General features: G+C 37.2%; 1 protein-coding gene and 1 long non-coding RNA gene across 9 annotated transcripts in view; one reads left to right on the top strand and one right to left on the bottom strand.

Annotated features, from left to right (window-relative positions):
• The window catches only part of LOC410956 (serine/threonine-protein kinase NLK), a 181,611-nt gene that overhangs the window by 79,647 nt on the left and 77,040 nt on the right, over positions 1-24,924 (top strand). Inside the window, exon 1 of one of the 8 annotated variants that reach the window (XM_016911234.2) lies at positions 6,509-6,641. The exons of 5 other annotated variants lie outside the window; for them this stretch is intronic. The gene's annotated coding sequence lies outside the window, so the exon portion shown is untranslated. Of the gene's footprint in view, positions 1-6,508; positions 6,642-7,352; positions 7,733-24,924 lie in introns of those variants that run through there. 2 more of the 8 variants (XM_016911235.2, XM_016911236.2) reach the window with 2 other exon arrangements.
• On the bottom strand, positions 4,283-6,221 carry LOC102653714. Its single transcript, XR_001702378.2, has 3 exons — positions 6,083-6,221; positions 4,839-5,306; positions 4,283-4,735 (listed from the first exon to the last, which is right to left on the bottom strand). It is a non-coding gene; the product is annotated as an uncharacterized LOC102653714 (long non-coding RNA).

The following is a 24,924-nucleotide window of genomic DNA, read 5'->3' as shown; positions in this document are numbered from 1 at the left end:
TTTTATTTTTTTTATAAAAAAATAACAGTGATCATTTTCCAATGACGAAAGAATTTTTGAATCTTCAGAGAGAAATTTTAAAATTTTCTTTATACAATTTTGACAATCTTGATTTGATATTACTAATACTCTTCGTTAAATCCATCGAAAAAGTCGAATGAAGTGTTTTGATCTGAGAGCATATTTGTACGTTGTTGGCCAAGAATGTCCAAACTGTTTCCCATCGATGTGATTTCGATTCGACACAAACGCACGCATATTTTATATTTGGTGCGTAACGCGCCTTGTTATGTTCTTTTTTCCTTTTTTTTTCGAAACATCGTTTCCCCCGGTCGGATCGATGCAATCGTAATTATGCCAGCTATCAAGGCGAATCCATCTCTTCTTTCCTTTCCTTTTTTTTCACGATTAAGCGACGTGTTCGGTTAACTCGACTCGCGATCGGTTTTAAGTTTCTCCGTTCAAATCGAACTCGAGAATTGTTTGGCCAACGATTGAGACTGTTTGTATTCCGGAGATACGAAGGAAAATTCCCAGATACACTCCTTAATCCTTTCGCCGTCCTACGTCCAATGTGATTGCGCATGGATCAGTCGAGTGGTTGATCCGTTTGGACAAAGATTTTACTTCGACAAATCGTATATACTTGGATTTTTTAAAAAATAATAACAATTCCACGATGGTTATGCGTTCAAAAGATTGAACTTTCCTTCTTGGGATGTCACTTCATGATAATTCTTAAGTTAATAAGTTATTTTCTTTTTTACCGAATATTTCATTCGTAAAATTGGCCACTCTCTGCTTGCAATCTAATACTTCTATTTCCACTTGGCCGATATTACTCTCTCCCAAAGTCTATCACATCCCCAACATCATTAACCAACCCCCAACGTTCCCAGCCTCCATTTACAATTCCCATGCACCGTCAAATCATATTCCATACGTACTCCCTCTCGCCCATTCGCTTTTCATCATCGCTTGCCCCCAACACAAATGCCCATTGTTCTCTCCATCGAGATCCTTTCGAAAACCGCAGTCGAGAATGATAATTAAAAAGCGAAAGGTTACATCTCGAAATTTCCAACCAATTTTTTCTTTTATTTTTTTTTGCGCAGCCACGAAGCTTCCAAGATCAATCCAACTTCGAAAATTGAAAATTTTCCATCATCCTTCTATTATTTTATTATCCTCATGTGTTCAACTTCAATTCGCAAATATCCATAGTTATTCCAAATCACTTTAGATATTTAAATTTCTCAGAGATTCAGAGGCGAAAAACTTATTCGAAATCTCTTCACGCCTCAAAAGATGAATTCCTCCTCTTTCCGGATAATTACCAGCGCGCGTTTCTCGATCGCGGAAAGCGCTAGAATTTCATACGGAGCCCTCCACCACCGCCACCACCACCTTCCTTTCAAACGAGAGTCCGCTCGTAAATCATCGTCAACCACGCTGACAAGTTTGTACAGGCCTTATACGGGGCCGGTTGTTTATCGTCTGTGTATGCACGGCGCAAACCTCGTCCCCTTTGGGCGCGCGCATTCACTGCAAACCGAGCTACCAACCCTCTCTGGTTCGTCGTTACGCAGGCCTAATGGCCGACGGTGTGTCCCCGTTGTCGGTGGACGCGGCTTCAAACACGCTGTATCGCGCGTGTAACCGTTAATTGGAACCTTTATGCCGGACACCGATACCCGCGATCTATCTTTATCTCCGTCAACCACCCCCTCCCCTCCTTCCCCGCTTATGATACACCGATTACCGCTCAGCTTCCCGTTTCCACGGTAATTGGATAAGGGAGGGGCGCTCTCGTCTTCTCTGAATCATTCGGATATTTCGAATTTCTTCGATTTTTCGTAGAAATGGTGGAATTTCTTAGGAGGAGTTCTTTTTGAAGATGATTCAAGTCGTGTACAGGGGTGAGAAATTTTGAATTCGAGAATTGATTGTATACGTTGATGTGAATTCTTCTTTAATTTAATAATATGGGGAAATGAAACGATACATCACGTAATTGGACGTCTAATCGTTAAATTTTCACGAAAATCTACCAACACTCTGTCCGCCTCTAAATATTTACAGAGCCGATCTTATTCCATTCCTAGGATATGCTCCACTTCCATCAGGCCGACTGGCGGCGAACGAAACGGGCATGTTAGAATAATGTTTCCTTTGAAACACCTTGAGAGAGATCCTCCGTGGCTAGAGACAAAGATATCCAGTGTCTGGGACGAAGAGGGAGGGAGAGAGAGAGAGAGAGCACCGTTCCATCGGGAAACCGGCAGACCTTCCTCCTTCCAGACCGGTGGATCCGCTTCGAACCAGCCAGACTGCCGAGCTTGAAATTCCCTTAGCTGAGAGGAGAGGGATACCGTGCGATACCGCTTCTGAACGCTTTCTGAACTGGTTTGCTCCTCTCCGTTTCCCTCATCGGTGTGCCTCTCGTTAAACGGAAGCGTGGATGAATTTCTAAATTGCGTCGTCTTTTTACATTTTCCTAATAATATTCGATAGATTTTCAATTACTCTTTTTATAGAGAATTGTACGCATTTTTAAAATGCATACAGTTAAGAAAGCATCTTATTAAACAAACTCGAAATTTCTAAAGAGAATTTATTATTGCAAATGAATTTGAAATGCATCTCAAAGTTAAATTTTCTTAAATCCTTGATTCTGAATAAAAAATCTAGGAAATAAAAATACACCTTTCCACGACGACTCGATATTATTGCAAATTGATATTGGAAATGACACGTTTCAATCCTTTTAGACGATTCTGTTTGAGACTTGGCCCATAATTTCCATTTATGCCTCGTCTTGTGCAACAATGATACACTGTGTCACTTTGTCATCGGATTCGCAACAAAGCCGATCGAAATCCCGGCTAACCTTCGGAACACCGTTGGCCGAAAGCGTACGGTTTGCATTGCGAAGAGGAGTACCGTTGTTGCATAGGCGCGCAATAATCTATACGTCACACGCTAAATTGATCTCGCTGGTCCGGGTGCACTGGGCGTGTCCAGGTGAGCTTGCAAGCTAATTACATCAAGGTATAACATGCCGCAATTAACATTGCTCCCGTAAGCCTGATTAATTTACAACTTACCAACTCTGATTGACGAGATATTCCTGCTATTTCAAGTATTTTTAACTTCTTTTTTTTTTTTTTTTTTTTTTTTTTTAGTTCGTTTTAAGATCAATTAGCCGCGCACGGTTGAAACATATTTTTAATTTCGGGAAAGTGAGCATGTTATTTAAGATAATCTTCCGAGTATTTTATATTTTTAATCGAGAATTCGTATTGAATTAATTCCTTTTATCGATATATCATTTCTTGGTTGTATACTTATCGATAATTTATCGTAATATTCATTTCGTTTGTCAATTTCTATATGCGATCATTAAATTAATCGTATCGATAATTTCCGATTGAAGTATTAAAATATCGCGTGGTTAAAGTTTTCGAGTAAGGAAAAATGAAAAAGGAAAGGAGAAATACAAACGATAAGGTTGAAATTGAATGGAGCAGCGAAAGCTGTGAGTCGCAATGTTCCTTCTCTTCGTTGTACTGGCGAGCAAGGAACGGGTTACTTCCGTGCGTGGGAGGATACACGTGCGTGCAAAGACGAGACGGAAGGGGAAACACGTGCGTGGCGAAGACACACACGCATAGTCTCGATCCTCGGCTAAACAGAACGACCTGTTGCGTGGATTTTTAGTGCTTTCGAGCCGACCTCAGTGGCCTGCGGCCGCGACTTTTCCACCTCGAGTTTTCGCTCCTTTATCTTTCTCCTTTTCCTCTTTTCAAATTTTATTCCAAATCTTTCCTTCTTCTTGCCGCGTTAAGAAAAGCACGCCATTGTTGTTTTTTTCTTTTTTGGATCGAAAATTCAATTTTCAAACGTGATAGATTTTATTCTGGTAAGTTCAATGTTTAGACGAAATTTCAACGAATCTTATGTTTAGATTACCTATTCGGATAGATTATTGTAGTTGGATTGTAATAATATCATTACTCCTTTATACTTTGTTGCGAAGTGTATTTTTATTGCAAGCTATACGTGTTCGTATTTATTTATATTTAATTATAGATCTGAAAAGGTTAAGGTTATCGTAAGACTTAGGTTTATTATATAATTGCAATCGTTTGAAGATTTCGATGCAGTGTTTATTGATGAAACGTTGGAATGAAATTTTTATTGGACTTAAATCCAGAAATCTTGAGCAACATTTTATTTTTATTTCACTTTGTTTACTCGCTTCGTATGATTTTCTTTTTTCTTTTTTTTTTTTTTCGTAAGGATTCCATGAATGAGAAAGATAAAAGTGCATTCGTGAATTTTGCACGAAGACGTATAAGAAGCGTCTTATAGACTGCTTAAAAGAACTGTAAGGGTTATTTTTGGAGAACCATTTATCGTTTTTTATTCCGGTTACTATAAAAGCCACGCGTGGGTGTCGCATCCATTTTATTCTCTGATTCTCTGCATTTTCTATTATTTCTGATAAAATTTTAATACTCGGTATAAATCATGATCAATTTTATTTCACAAAAAGTTTTTACTTGAAAAATATCCATTAATCATTATTCATCCAATTTCTTTCCAATTATTGAACAAAAGTATATACATTAAATTTCTTATAAAATTTTCCTCTTTCTCAATAAATTTTTTAATTTTCCTCCTCAATCGTCAAAATTTTGCGAAACAACTTCATCTTCAATCCTTTTGAGAACTAAAAAAGAAAGAAAAAAATAGAATTCATCAATGAAAATAAAGTGTCAAGGATAGTTCCAAGCAAGTAAAGCTCACGACAGAAAGGGATGAAGTTTAATTACCGGAAAAAAAGGAATTTCCAACGCGTATTAACCCTTTGATCGTTGATACATTCGACGAGAGGAGAGCCACTCGGTATTCCTTGTTCTTTGGGCCAACTTTGCGAATCTGCTTTGATCGGTCGAGGGCCCACCATGCACTTCAAACTCCTCTTTCTCTTTCTTTCTCTCTCCTTTCCGGTTCTCGTTATTTCTGCATCGTTTCAACGATTTCCAACAGCGTGTGCCCTCGAGTTTGAAAAAGAACACCGACGAAGACGGAGTCGCGATCTAATTAAGACAACCCTCACGATTTCGAGATCGCTCGTTAATTCTCGCTTTCGAGATCGGCTACTTTGGAGTACTTGGTTTTCCTTTTCTTTTGATTTGTTCAATGGAGATTGTTTTAATTCGGAATGACGCAATGGATGGAGGTGAAATCAAAGGCTTGGAACATGTAAAATTTATTATTGGGCTTCAAATTTGAGTTATCTGAAAAAGAAAAAGAGATGAGAGTTAGATTAATTTATTATTGGATTTGAAATGTATATTAGAAAGGAAAGAAATGAATAATTTTTTTTTTCTCTATTTTTTTGTGAAATATGTATATGATTTCTTTAGGATTGAAAGGTAAAAGTTCTAACAAGTCTAATCTAATAATCTAATTCATATGGAAAATAGAGGTAAAAATAGGATTATAATTAATTACCGGACACTATTGTTTTCTCTAATAACATAAATCTGTTAATGAAACTCATTATTGAATTATATATATTAAGATGAAAATATTGGAATATGTGATATATAAAAAGAAAGTTTTAATATATTTTGACAAAATAATTAGTTAATTCCAATTAGGATAATAGAATATTCAATTTTAAACTTATCTTTTATAAACTTCTTTAAAATGTCATCATGTTTAGTTTTGAACTCATTTGAATTGTAAAAAAAGATATGAAAGTACATATATAATACATGTAAAATATATATTTCACATAACAATATCAATATTTGTGTTTGTTCTTTAATGTTCTTTTATATGTATAAAAATATACATACAATACAACATATAAATAAGTAATATAAGTTAATGTACATAACCTATACTATATATATATGTGTGTATATAAATACCTATAGAGAAGCCAACTTTTATGTTTGTTAAGAATAGATTCTTCAAAAAACGCTTCACAAATATATCAACATTTTCTATATAATACGGTATATATATCACCGTCTGTTCTCCACTCGTAATTACAAAAACATACCAAAATTGGATTAGCCACAGGGAATGCTTTACATCCAGACTGATCGTTCGCCAATTGCAGCTGTTCCCGCGCAGATGTCCATGTTCCCCATGAGTATGTGCACGCATATGTTGCAACTGCGCAGGCGCGTTTAAGTGGCTTTCCAAGATGGTGGGGGACGTCCACTTACAAAGGAATCCATCGCGTGCTCTGTCGTCCGAGGATAAACGTGCACCGTTATTGTTCCACGCTGTTTTCCTGCCTTTTTGCCTCGTCCCTTTTTCTTTTCATCCTTCTGTCCCGAGCACTCCGACGAAGACAAACTCTGAGAATGAGTGTCCACGCGTAACTCGGTACACTGTGTTTCTTTTTTCGTAATAAATACCACGCGCGTGGGTGAACGTCCATGCTTCTCTTTTCACGTTACTGCGTAGTTTTTACTCATGGAGGGAGTCTTGTGACGCGACCACTTGAAACTCGTAAACAACTTGTGTGCAAGGAAATGTTTTGTGTGAGAGGTTTATGATGTGGAAGAGCGTGTTTTGATGTGGGATTTTTGATCGTGAATTTGGAATGCAAGGTGTGTAAATAGAGAAATGTTTACTTCTAATTTATCTAATTTCAACATTAGAATTGCCAACTTATAATATGTACACGAATATACTGATTTTTTTTTTATTGATTTTTAAAAGAAATTGATAATTTCTAATAAAAATATAACAAACAATCACAAAAATGTAAAATTGATCAATTTAATTCGATTTGGTAGTTCTAATGTTAATTATTGTATCATAAAAAATTTAATTTCTATTTCTTTATATAATATAATATTAATATACATCACATATTTATCTATCTATCTAAGATATCTACCTATTTACCTATATTTACATTTATTTCGGGAAAATATTAAAAATATTAAAAAAGATAGATTCTTCTATATTGAAAAGATTCTTCTATATTAATATAGATTCTTCTATATTAATAATATCGTAATAACCTTTTTATATTCTTGATTTCCAAAATTATTTAAAATAAAAATAAAAATAGCCAAAGATAAAATTTAATTTCAAAAAACGTAAATACGTTTCTAAAAATCTTAGAAATCTGGTCTAGAATCTCATATATGCTACTAATCAAATACAGAGTAGACATTTGCAATCGTCTACAAGCTATGTTAGCTTCGTAGCTAGTTCGGACTACGAATCGTTCGCGAAAAGCTATTGGTGGAAGTCATAGGGATTGACCAATCTCTTTTTTCGTAAAATCATGATTATTCGTAAACTAGTTTCAAGCTACGTCGTTGATAGAGCTCATCGTGAAACGCTGCCCCGGCAACTATCGAACCGTCCCAGTTTTTCGGTGCAGTCTTCCCTCTCTTCTCTTTAACTTTCATGCTGCAAGTTCGATCGTTCAATTAAAAAAAACCGTTGTTTCGCACCGAATAACGTTTCTCCTGCTTCTAATCGAAGCACGAAAGAAACTTCGCCGTAAATATAATTTCGTTTCGAATCGAGGGAGCTTTCTTACGATTGAATTAAATTAAAGAAAAAGGAAGCTTCGATTTCTTCTTTTTTTGTTCGTTGAATTACAAGTTTGTGGTTAAGAATTGGATTAAAAGGTGGAAGATATTGATTTTTGTCTTGCATTTTTGATTGGACAACGAAGTAAGTAAGTAGAGAAAATATATTAGTTTTTGAAAAAATATCGTTACGTAATTGATTGTAAAGCTATTCGATGACCTAGTAACAACGTCTATTTCTATCAGGGCCTAGTTGAAGTGTACGAAATCGTTGATTATGAAATCTATTTTTTTGATAACGAAATAAAAAATTATTGTTTCTGATTTTTGAAGTTTATAATATGAATATATTTATTTGATTTTTTTTAATCGAATAAATGATGACACGTATAGAATAAACACGATTAGAAATTAATAGCAACAATAAAATAAATCGATTTTGAAAATTAATCAAAAGAAAACTTTAAATAATTAAAAATTTTTAAATATAATGAAAAATTTTTACTATTTTTTTTTCAATAAGGAAAAATAGAATGAAAATATTGGTAAAAATTGATTTATCGTGCGAATTCTACACATTTTACATGTCGATGCACACATTATTATTCGGAAACGAGATTAAGTCGTTTTAACGATTCGAACTTCTGTTCGAGCCAGGTTTCAGATAGATTTAGATGGATTTGGTAGAATCACAACCTAGCACGGCTGTAAAACATAGATAAGGTTCACGTGGTTTAATTTTACGGTTTAGGATTACGTTGCTCGCGAATTTAGACACCTAAATCGTGCTGTACCCGTCTAATGCTTCAGCTTGCCCTGAATTTTAGTATAAATTACAACTAAACAGCAGATTTCTATAATCTTCATACGTTTCTTGCTTCTTGATAGTGTCTGTCATTGAAATTCCATTCTCAGAACTTTCTTGATGTTAACAATTATTATTATTACATAAAGCATATTTATCGTTTAATATTATATTTATATAATCGTACTTTTTTTTTACGTAATACGTAAATAAAATTAATTCAAAAAATTCTTAAATATTCATATCCATAAAATTAAGTCTTCTTCAAATTAAAAATTTTATGTTAAGCAAATCTCTTTAATCTATACTTTACTCAATTGAGCAGCCAAGCAAGTACCCTAGAGTCAAGCTCACCAGAATTCCCACTTATCGCTATCGTTTTTCCTCTTTCTCCTTATCGTCATTGCGGTTCACGTGTCCACGGTATCTGGCATAAAATACATAAAGTCGAGAACATCCGGTACTGTGCCAGCACAGAAAGCTTAACACGCAATATGGAGCACGTACGCACAATAACCGCTGTCCGGCACGTATATCCGATATTCCATTCGAGAGGATATGCGAATATATGCAAGTTAGTCTAGAAAAGCTGAAAAGTAATCGAATGTATTTATAATTTTCGAAGTTTAATCCGATCGCGGTCTCCACGCGATATTTAAATTTCCCGCGCGTTGATCTTGGCTCTAGTAATTTTCTAGTGACTTTAATTTTAAATTTGAATATTTAACAATTATATAACAAAAAATAAACCTTTTAATTTAATATTATGTAAAGATTGTTAGAATATTCAATTTTTGCAATTTTCATCGGAATTAGTCGAATATTTTGAATTGGATTAAATTTATGGATAAATATAGTAACGAATAACTATACTTTTGTATTCTGTGTTCTATGTTTTTGCACGTGATTTTTATACATAAATATTCACAATCCATTGAAAGGAATTAAAAAAAAAAAAAAAATTAGTAGAAAATTTCAAGACACAAGAAGCAAACTGACCATGTTTCAAAACTGGCTTAAATTATTCGCCTTTTCACCGATTAGAAAGTGAAATGGACACTCGATGTGGCAGTGAACGATTAACACGCTAACGAACGATACACCTCATAATGTATCCACTCTATTAATCACACGCGTAAAATATAGTTTCACTTTCATCTTTTCCAAAGTGTCGCTAATTTTAATCTTTTAATCTCGGGAGGGAAGAAAATCTTCTCGCGCAATTATCCACATTTAAATTCATAATGGCGCATTACGAAAGGGAAAGGGACACGCGATCTTTTTTATATTCAACGCGTATATCGCGTACGCGAATCATCGACAAAAGGGAAGAAGACGCGGTTCTTGACCAGACAAAAGCGTCTAGACGAGCGACGGAATTAAAGCCGAGCCTCTGCCTCCACTCTCTTCTTCTTTGCATCGGGAAAAACATTATACCGGGTTCAAACAATCCCTGGACGAAGGAAATACTCTATCCTCGTTCACTTTCTATCTCCTATTAGACCACGTGCTTTGAATCTTCTTTAATGGACAACGATGTACGATTCTCTCCTCCCTTTTTCTCTTCTTTCTTCGAGAAATAATAAACGGTGTCCCAAAATTAACGCAAGATTTGAATTAAATATAAAAGAGAGTTTTTAAAAAATTTTTTTTACTAACCCTAAACTCTCTCAGCTGTCAAGCTGTTCCTTTTTCAGGGTTGCCAACTACTTAATACAAAAATGGCGGCAAATTCAAATCTTGCGTTAATTTTGGGACATTCTTTGAAATATCGTGTATAAATTTTTATCCAACGATCCAAATTTCGTGATATTCGAATTATTGTCGCGTGTCATCTTTTCTCTATAAAGCGAGAAAAAGTTTAAAAAATTTTTCGGCACTTTCGACTATCGAATACCTTGATTATTTTCGCGTGATATTGATTTTTGAAATGTTTATGAATAAAAGTTTATATTTGCTTCATTGTAATTGGTCGATTTATTTTTGAATTATTTTTCTCGAGATAAAAGAAAAACGTTATGTAAGAGAAACAATTACTCAATATCTGCACTTATCTTCCTTATTACGCATAATGCTCTTCATATTGCACATTTTTAACTAACAATTTTTACATTGCATTAATTCACTTGAACTTCTTTTGAATTTACAAGCAATTTGAAATTCTCGTTGGATCCGTTTATCTTATTACTCAATCGAAAATCCATAAATATTCAAATCTTGATAAAAGTTTACTGAAAAATCGGTGAACCGTTATATTACGAAACTCATAATTACCTTTATTATCCTTATTATTTTTTTTTTTTTTAAAAGAATCGTATAATATAAATTTCAATATGAAAATATAATTTTCCACGGAAGTATCATAATTGCTGTGCGATTTTAAAATAACGATAAATCGTATCGAGGCATTGGTTCGCCAATTAGAAAAGGAAGAAGGGAGAGAAAGAGAGAGAGAAAAAAAGAAAAGTTATACGAAAGGAATCGTAGCCGATTTAATAATCGCGGATAAATTTATCGATGAAGTTCTCGCGTGCCTTCCAAGCGATTAAGGGAAGGTGTTGCACTTTCGTGCGGCTTATCTCGCTGTTATCTCGCAAATAGAAATATCAGCGGTTCAAATTAATAAATTCCAGATTCGTTCGATTGTGAAAACAACGTAATTAAGATCGATCGAACTGTTTATCGTACACGAATACGAAGAGATATAACAACGTGCAGAAATCTTGGACCGCCCGGTGTTAGCCACGATTTATCCTTAACGTTGGACCTGTGTTTCTAAATTTATTATTATTTCCTGGGGATATTATTTCGTTTTCAGCGTGTAATATCGTATTAGTTTGGACAGAGTTCAAGAATTCTTATAACCGTTCTTCTAAAATTCTATCCGCTTTATTTTCAAAAAATCTCTAAAGTTCCATCCCCTTTGCGAAGATATTTAAATTTCAATATGTTAAAAAAAAAAAATTAATTTTCAAAAAAACCTTGTGTTACCTTGGATCTCTCGATCAAACGTTTCGCTGAAATGTAGATTTCGTTCGTTGGCGAGTCGTTGACCCCCTCCCGGCACACGTAGCACGATCGTGATTGACGTGTCGGCGGCTCGACGACGGCTCAACAGAGAAAAAGAGAGAAAGGGGTTCCATTAGCAAAGGTTATCGGGTCGACCTCGAATCGTATCGATTGGCTCGGTTTAAAACGTCGACAGCAACAGGCGTCCTTCTTTTTCGGCGCGTCACGCATCGCCATTCTCCTCCACCACCACCACCACGGGGGTGGAATCGCGACTGGCGACTGTTCGAGGGTAAGAGGACGTTGACCTCGTAGACGGAAGGATCGTAGACACCGTCCATTTCGTCGCTTCGTTTCCCCACCTGGAAAGCGAGTCCACGGTGTTATTTTCGAAGATCGTTTTTTTTGGAATTTTATCATCGCTAAGAGATTGGAATTAGAGAAAGAATCGTGGAAAGAATTATTTGGAAGAATTTTGAAAGAAGGAAATAAATTGAACGAATTTAATTGTTCGATCGAAGAAATTTTTAACGCGAAATAATTAATATTACGGAGGATTTGCAGAGATATTTCATTTTTTGATCGAGATATATCCGAGACGCGATGTATCTTTATGACGAATTAATTAAACGAAATGAAATTTTCCGACAAAGTTGTCTAAAGAGTGGAAACACAACAATCGTTATTACAATTTTCGTTGAATAAATAACGAAACACTTGATCGATGTTCCGTTTTAATCTGAAATTTTCTTTTTTTTTTTATATTTTTCAACAACCGCCTTCCTTATATTCCTTCTCTAAAAAGCGACGATCCATCGTTTCCAATTTCCAAGAGCAACAGTTTATCGCCGTGTGCACGGATATACGGATAAAAAAAAAAAAAAAAAAAAAAGAAAAAAAGCATAGATCCGTGTCCCTCGATATTCGCTTTGTCGTTTATTGATTCCTCGTTAAACTCAATCGGTGCTGTTGATACAACGTACGTTTTCGAACGATACGTATTCGTCGTTGTATCTCGTGTATTGTCGAACATTTCCTCCGAAACACGTTCCTTGCATGTAGAGAAGATATCCAGAAGCGATAAGGGTGCTTCTTTCATATGGAAAACTTGCATTTCGACTCGAGAATTGTTAGCGAGAATTACGGGGAACGTTGAACGATTTCAAAATAAAGGAAATAGGGACGAGAAGCGATACGTGAAATCGGTTGAAAAAAATTGTGGGAAAAAAATTTTTATCGTCAAAAATTTAAAATTTTAATAAGTGGAAATATCTTTTCTTCGATATAATAAAAACGTGTTGTTGTTCAAATCGTTGAGGATTATCTTCTGAATCGTAATTTAAAATCACGTATCACATTGGAAAAAAATTTCGAAACGAAAAACACCTTCGTACACCGTTCGAAAGGATAGATAGCCGGAACGTCGCGACTACTTTTTAATAGCATCCACCCGAAACCCCTCGTTTTCCATCGAATTAAACTTCCCTTAAATCGAAACTCCGCCGACGGAAAATTCTTGCCCGGGGAAAGCTTCTTTTCACGCGAATTCGCGCCGCGATGAACTCGTTCGTCCTTTCGAGCACCACCGGAAACCGTCGAAAGAAACGGAATCCTTCTGCTCTGCGATTCTCGAACCTTCACTTGCGCTTGTTAGTTCGGGATTGCAATGTGTTTCATAACGGTCCACGGATTGCGAAAACGGATCTCAGATGGCGTTAAAAGTCGTCTCGACGCCTTATTAGAAAGTTTCGAAGAGACGCGAATTTGATGCAACTTCGACGAAGGTTCATCCCGATACTTTTGATAAAAAAAAAAGAAATACGTGGCATTGTGCTAAGAGTGACGTAGTAATAGCGAGATAGTAGTCGAGAGTACGGTTTTCAACGTAATTGGATTTGATTCGGCATAGAACGAGCGAGTCAAGTTTTTTTGAGGTTAGGATAAGTGTAACTTGTGCGTTGGAAATACACAATGGATTTTAGTATGTTGAAATTTTGATGGAATCATTTTAGAAAATTTTAAAATAATATTACTCCATTTTAACCAGTTGGGAAGTTTTTAAGTGGATTTTGAGAAACTTGAATTTAAAATTTTAATTACTAATGTTCAACCCGTGTACCCTATACATTATTAATTCTCTCTTAATTACAAAATCCTCAAAGAATCTAAAAGAATCTACAAAATAATTTCAATTAAATAGAAATTCTCGCTTAAAAATTCGAAAGATTTAATCAGCTTCTGTTTAACCATCCCAACAAAACAATCTTATTCCCGATAATTCTTCCATCTCTTTTAGTTTCTTCTTCGCTTCCTTCTTGTTTTTTTCCTCATTCACCGCAAATAGCGAATCTATTTTCGAGTAAAAAAAAAAAACTTCTAACGCGTTTTTCACACAAGTTGAAATCGGACTAATTACTGTCCAACTGGAGGGCATTCTGCGTTTACCGTTTCTCAGATGCACTCCAGTTTACCCTTCCAGCTCGCTACTACTTGGAATAAAACGGGGAGGGGGAACGTTCCAGCTACGTGGACTTCGTATCTCTCATGATCCACCATCTGGGATATCCTACAACTGGCACAGATTAGATCCACTACGTTTTCAAACTCGACTAACGCTTCGCCATCTCAAAGTTACATAACCCTAGAGGTTGTAGAGTCTGGGAATGGTACTAGGGGCGTTAGGACGATTTTCGAGGGGTGGTTGTTTGCACGATCGATCGTACGTCTGCGTCTGGATTTTCCTTCCTCCTCCATGTTTTTATTTCGAGATATTTTTGTTGTCGGACGAGTTTGAACAAACTTTGATTTGGATTTATATTGGATTTTCTTTCTTTCTTTCTTTCTTTCTTTCTTTTCTAAATTTTTACACGAGAATACTCGATACTTTCATTCAGTTATATTATTAAATAATTATTACAAATTATCAATTTTGTTGATAATCTTATGTAAACTACCTATCTATATTTTACTATAATTTTGCATTAAAAGTTTCCTCGTGTTTTTTTAATTTTAAATTGTTCTTTGCCAAATTTTTATTTGGAAAAAAAAAGAAAAAGAAATCGTTCCGCAAAATTTCACGTAACATATTGCTTCAATATCACGAATACCCCTGTTGCGACCTCGACAATAAATTTCAGAAATTTCCCAGCTTTCTACGCTACATCGTAACCACCAAATTCCATTTGGATCAAATTTATTTAACAATAATATTTGTATAAAAAAATCCATTCGAATTAGAATTAGTTGATTTTCATCCTCATCGATCGAAAAATAATAATAATAATAATACAAACAACTATCGAATAAAGAATCGTCGTGAACTCTTGAAGTTCTGTTCCGAACTTAAATAAAACCTGGTATCTGGTCCCGTAAAAGCAAACGAGGCGTCGAATAAATGTATCCGCCTGTCAGTTTCGCTTTAATGATTTGTCATCGGAGGGTCATTAACGACAATCAAGTTGAAGAATTTTATTGCGGCCATCAAAGCGGACATTGAGGGACAAGCGTGACGGTGGGGAGACGGTGGCCGTTCAACGATCATCGCAATAATTCGTCATAATTGTCGTTTCCACGACCGATTCCAGGGCGTGGAGACACCGTGAAAAATGGAAACACGCGAGTGGCCCGTGCTGCCCCGGAACCCCCGTGAAATTCGCTCATCACCGGCCCGTGGAGACAACCCGAGGTGATTCGAGCCGCTGATGACCGAGGGTTTCTTCTTACCACCTCCTGCGCTCCCCCCTTCTCCGCGCTGATGACTTGCTCCTCGCTCTCCTCAGTCATTTCTTGCCGTCCACGTCGTTCCAGGTGTCATTTGAGTGATATCTGAATTAGACTTTTTCCTTTTCTTTCCTTTCTTTTCTTTCCATCTCTCCAAGAATTCAGGAATTCGACGCAGATCGAAGACACGTTTTTCGAAATTGTTTTACTACGAATTTTTTAACTACGTTTATTTTCGATTACCCTTTAACTACGAATTATTTTGGATTTCTTAGAAAATTTTATATTTTCTAAATCTTTTCTAATTTAAATTATCGTCTGAAAACGAGAAACCAGTATTTCCAACGATTAAAATTGAATAATCGTTGTACGAAGAAATACAATTTTCACATTGTTCTCAATTGTTATCTCGTACATCGCGTTTATCGTCGATATTAATCACGGTCAAAGTGCAATTACAATTGAAATCCAGAGTTTCTCCACCGCGCTTTCTATTTAATCGCCTAATTAAACCGAGCTCGATGCAACGAAAAGGCGTGTCAAGGTCCAAAGAAACGGGGATCCGGAATTAACATGGCGCGAGTTATTAGTCGTGGCGAGGAAGTTTTTCCCGGAAGCTTTCTCCTTCGCGCAGTCGGCCGGGGGACACGCCGTTTTACCGCTCTATTATCGCCGTAAACCGTTTCAAGAAGCTAGGCCAGCTTCCTGGCCAGAAGTCGCCGCCCAGTTTCCGCCGAAACCGCAGTTTCTCCTCGCGCGTTAACTTTAACTAAACTAGTTAATGGAAAGTCGAGCCTCAGTAGCTTATTCGTGTAAATACACCCGCCACTTGAACAACCGCTCCTCTAAATCGATCCTCCACCTCCATTCTTCCCTCTCACGAACCTCTCTTAATTTAATCAAGTCCGAAAAATTTTGAAATATTTCCACGAAATTAATCTCCCTTTCCCTCGCATCCTCTCAAACTCGAAGGAAAATCGTCTAGACTCCTCCATCCAGGATTGAAACTATCCTCCAACTATCTTCTCTCGATTGACTCTTTCTATCAAAGGCAAAGAATCCAAGCAGGGACACCTCCATCCAGGGTTGAAACTATCCTCCAACTATCCTTTCTCGATTGACTTTTTCTCTTTCTCTCGAGGCGAAGAAAGAATCCAAGCAGGGGCCTCTCCATCCAGGGTTGAAACTATCCTCTCTCGATTGACTTTTTCTCTTTTTCTCGAGGCGAAGAAAGAATCCAAGCAGGGGCCTCTTCTTCCAGGGTTGAAACTATCCTCCAACTATCCTTTTTCAATTGACTTTTTCTCTTTCTCTCGAGGCGAAGAAAGAATCCAAGCAGGGGTCCCTCCATCCAGGGTTGAAACTATCCTCCAACTATCCTCTAACTATCCCCTCTCATCTCCCTCTCGATCGATTCTTTCTCTCTCTCTCGAAGAAAGAATCCAAGCAGAGGCCCCTCCATCCAGGGTTGAAACTATCCTCCAACTATCCTCCAACTATCCCCTCTCATCTCCCTCTCGATCGATTCTTTCTCTCTCTTTCGAGGCGAAGAAAGAATCCAAGCAGAGGCCCCGTTACGTTCTCCATAAACGTGGAATCCTCGTGGCGGGTCGAACGGTAATCGTTAAGGGGGCGAGCGTCTGACAAGCGTAGGCTAACCCGTTCCCAGTAAATCGAGCTAACGAGCCGTAATCGATCGCCGTTTCCACGCCGTGTAACTTTCGTGTCGTGCATCGAAAGTTATTTATTAATTATAAATTATCGCCCGCCACCAATGCATAATCGCCTGTATTAATTAATACGCGCGTGCCTCTCCTCTCTCTTCCTCTTTCTCTCTCTCTTGGCTTTCTCGATTAACTCGATCAGAAGGCTGGTGAAGATTCTGGGACGGGTCGAGCGTGATAGTCGGTGGTGAGATCCCATCTTGATCTTCTTTCAAGTTCGTGGATGTGTTTCTACGTAATTATGCGGAGCATAGGATTGATTACAGTAATGATATCGATTGGAGGTGATATTAAAATAATGCGAATGATTCGAGGGAAGAGTTTAAAAAGGATTTGGAAATTTCCAAACTTTGAAACTTGCCTATTAATCACGAATTTGAAAACGAATTTTATCCAAATCTATCTGATTAATTAATCTGATCCCTCGAATTAATCTCGTGATTCGTTCTCAAAAAAAACCTGCTTCGAAGACACGTGTCCAATTAATATTCAACGAAGAAGCGGGTGATCAGGATCGATTATCAATCTCGATCTCCTGATCGAGCATCGTTCAATTACTACGAAATACAAGATTTCGTTTCGATCGATCGGTTAATCGATGATGATTCGATCCGGTCGCGAATAATTGCTCTTGTGTAGGGAGAGAAGAGTATCGGATCGATTTTCAGGACTTTATTACCGCCCCTCTCGTCGTTATCGCCGCCTCTAATTGCGCTCATAATTAATCAGAGCATTTTCTTTTTTTTCTTTTTTCTACGCGACCACCACCATCGCCACCACCATCACGGTAATTAAATCGAGAGAGCAGCATCGTTGATCCTATCGTGGATAATAATGTCGCGGAAAATCCCGATGCAATTGGTAGAATTACAGCTTGTTTAACAAGCCATCCTCCTCTTCTTTTCAAGATGGAAGATTTTTGTCGCGATGGCCAAGTCGTGTTTTTGGATTTTTTTACTTTCGTGCTAAAAAATAAGCGTTATCGTTGTTCGAATTTCTTTTGAATATTTGTTTTATCATGGATACACGTTATATTCGAATCGAAAAATCGTAAAATTGCGTGCTTTGAATTTTGTTTAACGTTCGCAATAGAATTTTCTTATAATCGAGAATTTCGAATTGTCGTCTATATCACAGAAGATACAAGTTATTTTTATGTATGGAACGAAGAATATTATAAAATATAAGCAATGAATACAATTATGGTTAAATAAAATGGATAAGTAAAACTCGTCGGGGAAGAAGAAGAAGTGGAGGAATTGCATATATTGGTGGATAATTGAACGTAAGGAATCGAGAGTGGAACAATCGATGTGGATAGGAAAAAAGGTTGATGAACCAGTCTAATTTGTTTCAAGGTACGTGGAATGGCTTAATGGAGAAAGTAAGAATTTTCTTGCTCGCCCGGTGGGCAATATTTAGCGAGATCCTACGAGTCAGGTTTTATTCGCGAGCGGAAAGAGCGGTTTGAAAAGTGAATTCCTGGGGAATCACCGTGACACAGCTACAACAAGTGTCTCTTTATTTTATCCTACGAATCTTTAATTCCGCAAGAATTTTAATCAAATGATCATCGGCGAGAAAAATGCGAAAAATTGCAATTTTTGATCCTTAATACGAAACGTAGGAAATTTATTCGATCAGAAAAATGTAGAAACATTCGTTTCTAACTTTTCTAAAAATCAATCCTCCACGATTGAAGAATGTTCCACGAACAAATACAATTTTGGAATTCAATTAAGAAACGACTCGATGTCCTCCATATTTTATAATATTTTATAATTCGAAGAACGAAAGAATTCGAACGTAATCGATACGTTCATCATCCCGAAATTTTCAAACAAATTTGTGATAATAAATGAATGAGTATGAATCGAAGAAAGAAGACGTCCAATTTATAAAATATTTTTCAAACAAGAATAATTCTGTTCACGGATTAACTATCGAGAATCCTAGATAGTCGGCGGAAGAACGATGCGAAAAAACGGCCGCGGGTTCTCTAAACAGGGCACCAGTGATTGCAAGATAACAGATCAGCATCCCGTAGAAACCGTTTCACCAACAAGAAACACGCCTAACTTGAACACGGATCCACCAGCTTTCTTGTTCCCGGCATTCTAATCTTCCTATCATCATCCCCCGGGGCAACCGTGTTGTACCGCGATTTTTCTCGCGAAAACCACTCTTATCTCTATCCACGCATCTCTAATTTTATTGCTACTCCCTGCTTCTCTTCCGTCCTCCTCCACTTTTGTCGTTCTGACCGAGCATTTCTTTTCTTCCTGAAAGAAATTCATCCCGACGATAATTCAATCTTCAATAAGTAAAAGAATAAAAAGCAGAGAGGCGGGAAGAAAGAGAAGATCCTCTTACGTTACGTTAAATCGAGGTAAACAAAAGGGGTTGGAAAGCGAAAAAAAAGAAAAAATGTTATCGACTTAAATTTAAAAAGGAACACCTCTTGATCCCTGTTTGTCTAATTTGAGAGTTCGATTGGAGAGGGGTGGCTCGCGGATCGGGATTGGCCAGACGCACGGGTCGAAACCCCTGCGACGGGCCCCCCCACCATTTCGCGGCAATGCGGAAGCCGTATCGTCGGCTCCAAGGTCACTGGTGCACCTCAAGGTCATCACACAGCTTTTGCGCCAATTCATCTCGATGTATCTTGCCAATTGCCTCGCTGCGACAGACTTCTGTAAATGTAACGCGGCTAACCATCCCCTTCCTTAACCCTTTTCTTCTTCAAATCAATGCTACACACATCTTCGTTGATATTTTTTCTTTCCTTCGTTCCCTCCTCCATCGCGATATTTTTCAAAGGCTCTCTTTTTCTCTTCTCGCAGAAAATGGAATTTGTAACAATTTGTTTATAATACAGTTATTGCGTACAATAGAATGAATTTTAGATTTTGGATTCTTCTCTTTTTGAATTTTACCTGAAACGAGACAATGATCAGTGAGTAAGAATTCGTAAGAATGGAAAAGTGTGTGTGTACTTCTTTTAAAATCGAGGTAAATTTAATATTTAACAGAAATGTTTAATTAAGTTGAAAAAGAAAAGTGTACACAGGAGGGAGGAATATTTTTCACTCTTTTCAATAAAATTCTTAATTGATATTCGAGCAATTTGTTTTTTTTTATTTTTTCGTTTTATTTTATTTATCTTCGAATTTTGGCGTCGCTTGATCAATTATTTAATTTAGTGCGCGTTTTATTTTAACATTACATGGAGGTTGTTTTGCAACGCCTGGTCAGGGACCCGGTCGCGTGTAGACAGTGACTGGCATGCGTGCGAGAGATCGATAACTTTTTCCCCACCTTCCGCCATTCTTGTGCTCGCAACACGCGCCACTCTTTCCAGGTTTCAACAATTACAGACCTTTTACAAGCGTATTCGCGTTAATTAACAGGAAATAAATAATTACAGATGTATCAGAGATACACGAAACTGAATAATAAAAAAAAAAGGAAGAAAAAGAAGATTAATAAATATATTCCTCTCTCGTTTTGTTATTAAATGCTAATGAGTCAGATTTTCTTTTTTTTTTTAACGAGTCGAATCACTTTCCGAATTACACTCGACGAGTTTACCTCTTTGCAAAATTGAAACAAGTAACGTTTCTTTTATAAATTTTTACTTTACTCGCAATTCTATTTTCTATCTTCTTTGTAAACTGTGCAATCTTACTTGTATTCCAATTAAGGTATTTCAATTTCAAATTGATTCGACTAATTAAATTATTGCGTTATTTTTTTTCGTAATCAGAAGAGAATTAACCCTCGTATTCTCTCTATCTCGGTTCACATAACCTTTCATATATTTCGAAAAAGAAATCAAAACTCGATATTTTCCCTTTCTATTTCCAACGAATCCACTCTAAATCCAACTAAATTATTATCCCATCATCTTATCCCCTTAGTGAAATAATTGAACAAAGTGGAAAGAAAAGAAAATGGAATATAATGGGCCGAGTCTCGGTTCAACAAAATTCTAATTATACGCTAATTTCCATCCAACGTTCTCCGACCGTTCGAAACCTTGGCAGCGAATTGTAGCGTGGCGGCGAGGGTGTAGCCCGCCCTCGGTTCGCAGCGTTAACAATTCATCGGCCCGTTCGAAATTTACGCGTGTCTAGACGAGAGAGATACACACAATGCTCGTCCACGTGGCAGAGACGATAATGTTTTCCCTCCCGTTCCTCCGCGATAACAGACACACGCGCACAGACGCGCACACACACACACACTGCGCGCTCGCAGGTCGAGGGACCCGTTTTATTCGGAGACGCGAGGAGGAATAAAAAATCCAACTTTTCGTGTTCTTCGAAAACGCGTAGAACGCAGGTAGAAAGTTGCTGCTCGTTTCAATGGAATCTTTCGAGCCGACTCGTGTAATTTTAATCTTTTTTTTTTTTTTTTTTTAAAGACTCGTTTAAGAAGAATGAAGATGCATTATGAATCTTTTAGGCAGAAATATTAAGTTTTCATTTTTGTTTTATTATTAGAAAGTCTGTGCAAATTTGAAGATATATTGAGATATTTTAAGGGGGAAACGGATTTTTATTTTTAGGTTGTATTGAAGTAAAATTTTCACACGTGCGCGATATTTCCATTTTGGAACGAATTCGATTTCATGGTTTATATATATAAATAAACGGTTAAGGGGTTAATTAAGGATTTATCTTTCAACGGTTTTTCTTTAGATTTGACAGTTACGACTTTTTCTTTCTTTCTTCGCGGTTTAAAATAGAGAGAATTATGTTAGAAACGAGACACGAGAAGTGATTTAAATCTTTTTCAATTTTTCAAATTTCTCAACAGCAAAGTTGAAAAATCTCTCTCTACTACAAATTCCAAACCTCTTCTCCATCATATTTACAGTCCATCATTATCAAAATTCGTTCAAAAATTCACGAATCATCGATCGCGACGAAATTTCGCTCGTTTTCGAATTCGATGATTGATCAAAACGAGAACCGTACAACAATCTCATTTATTCATTGCGCGACAAAATCGTAGATAAAATCGCGAATTAATAATCATCGATCGATTTTGATTTTAAACAAACGATTAAGTCGCGATCAACGCTAACGCTTTTCCCTCCCACCCTTATTTTCATTAGCGACCCTCCACCCCCTCCCGCTGTTCAGTTGTTGATTCTTCTTTGTCCAAGTTCTGGAAAACCTTTATCGGCGGCCCAATGTTTAATTGGACGGTAATTAAACGGAAAGTGGCACGCGATAACGTTTACGAATCGTAGCATCTCTATTTCTATTTCGTCGAGGGGTAATTTCTGCCTTTGTTATTTTGTTACACCCTTCCTCTCGCGCGTAATTGCGGCCGGAATTTTATATATATACATATATATTTCGGTTTTAGAGTTAATTGAATCGAACTGGGCGTGGTTTAATTACTTTATTTTATTGTTCAACCCGGTTTTTGCGCAAGTGGCTCGACCGATTATTTGTCGGGGAATGGGTTTTTAGTTAAATGGATATCTGAAAATTGTTTATGCAACCCAAAATCGAAATTTCATTGGAATGTGATATCTAATTTACAATTTCGTTCTAACTCGTTTAATATTAATTCATAAGGGAAGAAAGGAGAAAGAATTCGAGCGAAAATCCTGAAGATTAGGGGGTTGAAAACGATACGTGCACTTGGAGAATTATTTAATTAAATCGATTTAAGAAATCCCGATTTCATTGACATTTTTTTTCAATCATTCGTCTTTTCCTGCCTGATTAGGGCATCGTTATCGCTCGAGGCGATTCATCGAACTGCACCAAAGGGGGTTTTAATAACGTTCGTCGGCCAATAGCCGGGCGCCAACCGACGTCGTGAGCGGGAAATCGTTTCATCCCTGTGTTTTGCACGATCGATTCTCGTTTACAGAGTTTAGAGTCATTCTATCGCGTGGGATATATATCTATACTCGTAATTAATCCGTAATTAAATCGGACAATGCGCGCCCCTCGACAAAGCCTTGCCCCTCTCTCGGTTCACCTTCCACCCTTATTTCAATCTCATCCACCGTTCCTTCTTTCTTTCTTTTTCTATTCTCGTTTCGAATTCATCGCGATTCCAACGTCATCATCATCGTCGCCGTCGTCGTCGTCGTCGTCGTCGTCGTCGTGGCGTAACATTTAATTAAACGCTGATTAAACCGAACTGCCCCGCTAATGGAACCAACTCCCTCCCCCTCTATTTTGTTATCGATTCTCCTCGCGCTGTCCAATTAATACCATTGCCACTATTGTTTAACTAAATATCGGGTAAATCGAAACGAACAGCGATTACGAATCATCATGCTACTTTTCTCGCGTCGACGCGATACTGTAACTAATACTAGCGCGCTAATGCAATTTCTGCTAATAACAAAATTGCGAAACTCGATATAATTCCAACTTTCAGCCGTGAATTAACCGTGTTAAGTATTTTCGATCGTTTTTTAACCTTTATTATGGACTTTTTTTTTTTAGCAGGGGGGAGATTATTAAAAAAGTAATTTCTTTACGTTGTATTAAAAACGTAACTTACTTATCCGCTCAATTAATATATCTCGATTTCTCGATAAAAAGAAGATTAAAAAAGAGTGGAAAAATTAAAGAATAAAATTAAAGAGGAATTGATTATATCCGAAAAACAATTTCTACGTAGTTGTGGTAATTCTACGAAAATCTTGAAAGAGAGAAGAAACCGGGTACATCAAACTTTTGAAGATCTGAAAATCGTCGTTAACGGAAGTTTGAAAAAAAAAAAACAAAGCGTAACGAGCAAAAGGTTGAAACGTTACGCGAAGTTTCATCCATATTTTATCCTTTTTTGCAACGTTGAAAATAATACTAATTTTCATTTCGTGGCGAAAACTCGTTTTCCAGCTTCTTTCATCATCATCATCGTCGTCGTCGTCTTCGTCGTCGTGTTTTTTTGTTTCTTCTTGTTGCGTTCGTTTCATTCTCGGTTGTGTGGGTGAAAGGTGCCGAAAGGAGCGCGATTTTGCCGCGTCGAAAGTCTTGACGAGCTATTAAATAGTTCAGCGACCTGCTATACCGACCGATCCGAAACGCGAAATGGCGCCCGATAATTTCCTTCGAGGCTCAAATGATTTAGCCTTAAGCCGGCTGGGTCGGACTCGTAAAAACGGGAGAGCCGACGGATATCGCGGCTTTCTTGCCTTAAATACGGCGCTAAACAGTATTTCCGACACGTTTACGATTATTCTCGATCGTAATGTAGCGGATTTAATCTATTTTCTGAAGTTTAACGACCCCAAGTTTCATTTTGCTCTTCTACATTGGCCGAGGTGATAATTGAACATTGTGTATTAATAAACTTAGACAATCGTCCGCGAATATATTTCCTCTTGGAATTCCTAAGCTTTCGGATAAATATACTCTTTCGCTTTCGATTTCGACCGTTCTTTCATCAGATATCGATAAAAAGATATATTTTCGAACGAACCACCATTTCTTCTTCTTCTTCTCTCGATACTCAATATTACAAAAACTCAATATTATTCATAAATTATTAAATCAAAGAAAGAAATTCTCCTTCCTCCCCAACTTCGAAGGAATCAATACTCAACGACTAGCCAAGATTTCCATTTTCCAAAGAAAAAAAAAAATTCTACCCCTTCGTTTTCAAGTTTCCAACCCACGAAAGAAAGAGGGAGGAGAATCCAGCTCGAAAAGATTCCTCTATCGTATCCCTTGTTCCCAGAATTGGGAATCCAGAAGACGAGGGGATCCTTCTTCGAAGACTCGAATTAATTTACGCCGGGGATCGCAACGGGACTCTCTCGATAGGATATTCTACTTTGAATGGAGCGAGCGGTAAACAAGCGGCGCAAAAAGCGCGCGTTTGCGTCCGCCGCAGAAAATGGGCATTGTTCGCGGTTAAACGGCCGGCTAAACGATCCGCTATAAATAAACCGAGGGTGGAGGAAGTGGAGGAGGAGGGGAGATTCAGTTTTCAAATTCGTATTTGTTACGTGTGGAGGGGTGTAAGCAGCTAGTTTGTCCGTCGGTTCGGTTATTTTTAAAATGCTCCACTCGTTTTGAATTTATAAATAAGTGTACAT

The sequence above is a fragment of the Apis mellifera genome, linkage group LG3 (genome assembly GCF_003254395.2).
Source record: "Apis mellifera strain DH4 linkage group LG3, Amel_HAv3.1, whole genome shotgun sequence".
Classification (NCBI taxonomy): domain Eukaryota; kingdom Metazoa; phylum Arthropoda; class Insecta; order Hymenoptera; family Apidae; genus Apis; species Apis mellifera.
This window is presented reverse-complemented; position numbering and strand designations above follow the sequence as displayed.